The sequence below is a fragment of the Dendrobates tinctorius genome, unplaced genomic scaffold, assembly GCF_039654945.1.
Source record: "Dendrobates tinctorius isolate UK_male_01 unplaced genomic scaffold, ASM3965494v1 ptg000040l, whole genome shotgun sequence".
In the NCBI taxonomy this organism is placed as follows: domain Eukaryota; kingdom Metazoa; phylum Chordata; class Amphibia; order Anura; family Dendrobatidae; genus Dendrobates; species Dendrobates tinctorius.
Genome location: NW_027361708.1, coordinates 17,193,783 through 17,199,782, shown reverse-complemented (window position 1 = coordinate 17,199,782; position 6,000 = coordinate 17,193,783).

The window sequence follows — 6,000 nt, the reverse complement described above, 5'->3', positions numbered from 1 at the left end:
AGGATAAAGGCTTTGACTGCCAGTATCTTCCCAAAAATGGAAGTCTCTAACTGAGCCAAAAAGGATAAATTGCATGTAATAGTCTTTATAATGCTGTCTAAATTGGCCCTAACTGTGGCTTGGCTTGATCCTGCTATTCTAATTCCTAGATAGACAATCTCTTTTTCCTCCCAAATGAACTGGGTTTGAGTCTTTATTTCGTTAATTTCGGATTGTTTCATGTTTAGAGTTATAAATTTGGATTTGTGTGGGTTTATCTTAAAATAGGATGCTCTAGAGAATTTTTCTAGTTCATCTGAAAGGGCTTTAATGGAATTTGCAGGATCAAGAAGTGTGAGGAAGAGATCATCTGCGAATAACCCGATTTTAAAATTTCGTGATGGCATTTCAAAGCCTTTAATATCATTGTTTAATCTATTTTTTTCGGCTAGGGGCTCTATGGCAAGCACAAATAAAAGGGAAGACAGGGGGCACCCCTGTCTTGTGCCATTAGTAAAGTCGAACAAGTCAGAAAGGAAGTTGTTTGCATAGATCCTGGCACTAGGACCCGAGTATAGGGCAAAGACTGTTGATAGAAACTTCTCGTCAAAGCCAAATCTAGCGAGAGTTGTTTTTAAATATAGGCAGTTTTGTCTATCGAACGCCTTCTCGGCGTCAAGTGCCAGAAAAGCAGTTTCGGTTGTCGAATTGTTAGCTAAATTTATCAGGTTCAACACCCTTCTAGTCCCATCTGAGGCCTGGCGGCCCTCTGTGAACCCTATTTGATCATCCACCAACAGACGTGGAAGGATGTTTTTTAGTCGGTTTGCGATGATCTTTGAATAGATTTTAATATCGCTGTTTATGAGCGAGATTGGCCTTTAGTTCTGTATCCTCTCGGGGTCTCCCCCCTCCTTTGGAATCATGACAATTGTTGCCTCTAACATCTCCTTTGGGAAGGAACCCCGAGAGGATGCCAGACCAAAGACGGAAGCCAACTGTGGAGCCAGAATTTTTGAAAAGGATTTATAGTATTCCCCAGAGAAGCCATCCGGCCCTGGTGATTTTTGGGACTGCAGTTTCTTGATAACGTCAACTATTTCACTCTCTGTAAAAGGGCTATTGACATAATTCAAGTCCAGCTCATCAACTCTTGGTAAATCGATACTCTGTAGAAAAGAAGCCACAAAATTCGAGTTAACCACCGGTGTTTAGGGGTCATCTTTCAGGTTATAAAGATTTTTAAAGAAATCTGCAAACGAGTTGACAATGTCCCTAGGGTGAATTTTGGGATCACCCGAGTCAGATACAATCTTAATTATCCTTTTTTTCATTCTTTCTCTTTTTAATTTCCTCATCATAAACTTGGTAGGCTTGTTGAGAGATGTATACGATTTATACCTAGATGCTTTGATGGCTGCATCGTATTCCTGGTAGATTTCAGATCTCAGACTCTGTCTGAGTCTCAAAATCTCAGCCTGGATGGTTTGGGAAGGAATTTTCAAGTTGGTTTGTTTTTTTTCTAGATCATTAATTTGGTCCTGTAGGTTTGTAATTTTTTCCCTATTTCTCTTCTTATGTTTAGAGAGGATCTGCATAAGGCATCCCCTCAGGACCGCCTTATGGGCATTCCAGACCATGAACTGATTTACTTCACCAGATACATTTTCCTTGAAGTAGTTTAAGAGAACGTTTTCTATCTCTTACTTGTACTCTGGTATATATAACAAGGCTGGGTTAAGTCTCCAGCGGAATGGCTTGTCAGAGGGAGGACCCACGAGGAACTCAGCGAGAACCGGGGTATGATCCGAGATGGTCTTTTGCATGAACCGTACATCTTTAATTTTGGTTGAAGTAAATATACTAGTAAGTAGTAGATTGATTCTAGATGCTGTCTTATGTACATCTGAAAAGTGAGAATACTAACGAGACGATGTGTTCAAGCAACGAAAAGCATCATAAAGCTCATTTTGAATTAACCAGTTTTTCAAAGCTGGAACCTTGTGGCGAACTAATGAGGATGAATCCATGCTACTATCTGGGACAATATTTAAATCGCCTAGTAAGATCAGATCACCTGTTTTGACTATGTCTATTTTTTTGATTAGCTTGTTCAAGAAACGAATGTGTCCCTTGTTAGGTGCATATACATTCACTATTGTGTATGACCTTTCATGGAGTAAGCATATGAGTATATGAAACCTGCCCAACGAGTCTGGTATCTCTTTGATGAGCTGAAAAGGAACGGTGCCACCTACCAGTGTAATGACCCCAGCCTTTTTCTTTGTGGACAGTGACTTGTACATGTGTGGAAAGTTCTTGTGCTGGAAGATCGGGTGTTGATCGAAGGCCAATTTAACCTCCTGGAGGCATACCAATTCGGCACGGGTTCGGTTGATGTCCTTCCATACAGCATACCTCTTATTCGGACTGTTGAGCCCCCTAACATTGTATGATAAGATTTTCATCGTTAGAGTGCAATATCAAAACAGAAAAATGGAAACAAGCAAAACAGTGAAATACAGAAAAAAAAAATTAGGAACTTGAGCGTTCTCCTGGAGGACTCCAAACCAGTTGGTGTCTCACCTTAGTGTGGGGGAAAAAGTGAGAAAAAATTAAGTGGCAAGTTCCCACAGTAACATCAATAAACCGTAAATACGGGTCATAAGATATTTATATTCATGAAAAGGACATTAATAGTATACACCATGGAAATTTGAACATAAGATAAAAATCTGTCCTAATCCCTATCCCTAAATGCTGGGTCATCCATCAGAAATTTAATGAACTTCTGACCCTCGTGTGGAGTGTAGATGGGGTAGTTTTTGTCATTATACCAGACTAATAGCTTGGTAGGGAAACCCCATCTATATGACACTCTGAGCTCTCTAAGTTTAGTGGTCAAATCTCAGAAGGACCTTCTTGCGTCCATTGTCTCTTTGGAGAAGTCTTGGAAAATCTTTAAATCTTTATATGGCTCTGGAGGTGAACCTCTCTCTCTCAGAGATTTTAGAACCTTCTCCTTTGTTTAAAAAAAATGGACTCTGAGGATAGTGTCCCTAGGCTTTTCCTGTGGGACCCCTTTTGGACGTGGGAGGCGTGTATACGATCAATATTTACTTCTAATTCTGTCAATTTTGGAGATAATTTTTTGAATAAATTTTTAGTGTAATCTGAAAGATCTGCCTGGGAGACTGACTCAGGAATACCTCGTATTTTTAAGTTATTTCTCCTGCTTCGGTCCTCCAGATCCATTAATTTGTTTTTAAGGGAAATAACCTTAGTTTTGAGGAGAGAATTTTCCTTTGTGAGGTAGACTATGTCCTTCTCCGCCTGTACCATCTTTACTTCATATTTCTCAACCTTTTGGCTAAGATTCCTGCAAGTTTCCTGTAGGGACTTAGCCTGAGTCTCAAACCCTATTTTTAGGGCATCACTGAAGGACTGGAAGAGATCCGCCATGAATCCTTCGGTGGCTTGTTTATTGGACCCCTTGTATTCCCCCAGGTTGATGGATGGAGGGGGAACCTCAAACGAAGGAAATGGACCTCCAGTGTCCCTTCTAGGCCTCTGCCTTTCAGGGCTTGTGTTTGGGGTATAGTCAGCTGAGACACTGTCGGAGTTCTCAGAAGAAACTTGTTTTCCTGATCGTCTGTGCCCTTCCTTTTGTTTGATTTGGAAGTGTCCATTTCATCCGTGAGGAGCTGATTTGGAGGAGGAGTTTTAATGTGTCCCCCCAAATTTTTATTTTCTTGAAGTGTTTCAGGTTGTGTTTTAGGCAGTGTTTTGGTCAATGGGTTATTGATACCTGATCCCCTTTTGCAGCTTTGACAGGTGCAGGGTTATGGGATTGTTTTATATAAGGCATTTTGGGCTCACCTCTTTTCAATGGTGACCTAGATTTTGTGGGGCTTAACACATTAGGGATATCCTCATAGGATTTTGAATATGCCCCCAAATTGTGCCTCATCACCCTGTGTGAGCTATTATTAATTCTGCCCCTGCTTGACTAAATCTTAATTTGCCACGCAGCCTTCCCTGGCCTCAGATCTATGACCCTTTTAGCTTGATCAATCAGACAAGTTAAGTAAAATGGTCTAAAAACAAGTTTCAGAAAAGGAGTCAACTGAGAAACCCTCAGTAAGAGCACCAAAAGTCACACAATTCCTCAATAATAATGCAAGCAGTCCACTGTAGCTCTGATCCTTGCTTGAAGAATGGATAATCCTCTATTATGGTGCACTGCACAGATGAGTATAGGGCACCGGGGCCACCAGCCAGAAACTACGGTCACTATTGTGTTATAAGTCTGCGCTGCTGGTAAGTGCAGAATAGTCAGTATTCCTTTATTGTGTGGGGAGAGTGAGGGCCCTCCCCGCAATCTATATCCTTCTCCTCAGTACTCTTGGGGATGACAACCTGCTGCGCCGCACAGTTCTGGGGTATAGCTGAGCCTGTAATACCGGGGGCCACTTGTTGTGTGCTGCAGGGCCTGTGATGTCAGGTTTATGCAATGCTGACAGGCTGGACACAGCCGGAACTACTTCCCATTGAGTTCTATTGCGGCTGTGATCAGTATGCAGCGTCTGGTTCTAGTGACCAGATTTCAGTTGTGCCTCACCTCAGCAGTTTTTAGTGGCTCCCCCGGTGCTAGTCGCCTCTGATCCGGTCCTTTATGAGTTTGTATAGCGCTGTTCTTGGCCGATTCCGGGGTCTGGTCCTAGAAGTCCGGTGGTATCCCTCCGCCCTTCAGCTCCTTGACAAAGAAAGAGTCCCCGCCGGTGTCTTTGCTTTCCTCTTCAGCGTGCCACGCTAGAATATGTCAAGGGAAGCTCCTCTGTCCCCACTAACCTCACCCTGATGTTACAGCAGTCAGAATTCAGCAGCACTCAGGTGTAATTAGCAGGGATGAACATGCAGGAGTCGGTATCCCTCTGCCACAGCCACACTGTTATCCTCCACACACCACAGACAGAAAGCCGTGCAGACAGCTGGATTTATGTTGCACCTTACTGGGGGGGTCCAAATAAAGTCCTCAGTACCAATAATGATCCTCCAGATCAATCCTGGCTTCAGTAAAGCCTGAGCTGGCACACCGGTCTCTTCACAGGAGGGCAGATGATTTGGGGTGATGTCCCTCAGCTTCTGCTGCACTGCAGCCATCCAGACTTGTAAAAGCTTATTTCTTCAGTCCTCTTTGGACCAGAGTCCTGCTTTTTGTCTCAAAATGGGAACCCAAGCTTCATAAATAAAATAGGGTCCAGCAAGGTTATTTTGGTTAACCCTATGCACGCTTATTTTGCAGCTTTAGAATGTGACTGTGGGAGCTTAGAGCTCTTGCTGCCTACATGCTCAGAGCCCAGGCCACTCCTCCCTCTACAGCGGTTTTGACACCCCAAAACACAGCTGTGGTTTTGCTGCGGAATACAGTGACTCAATGCAAGTCAATGGGTGCAAAACCGCTGCAGAACCGCTAAAATAATTGACATGCTGTGGGAAAAAAAAAGGTGCTTTTCCGCACATTTTTTTCCGTAGCGTGTGTACAGCGGCTTTGCAAACCCATAGGCTTACATGACAATGTACACTGTCTGCAGAACTGCAGCGGATCCGCAGTACCAAAACCGCTGCGGATCCGCAGCAGAATCCGCAGCGTGTGCACATAGCCTAACACAGCAAATGAAATTCCGTCTACCTACAGCCACCACTAGGGGGAGCTTACATTTTACACATTTATACTGCTCCTATTAGAGTGCATTTGCAGTAATATTCCTCATTGGCAGCTGACACCTGACAACAGACAGGCCATACCAGCAACAACTAATTACATATATCACTGTATCAGAATATTCACACTTTACACATCATGTAGTTCTCATAGTACTCAAAAGTGCAGAGAGAATTAACCAAATTATTTTGGCTACAACGACAGATTAGAAATTTATATATTTTGGATTTTTAATAGAGATGTACCTTGTAATTGCTCTGTAAAAGATTTATTAGCCTTTCACACAAGAGCTGAAA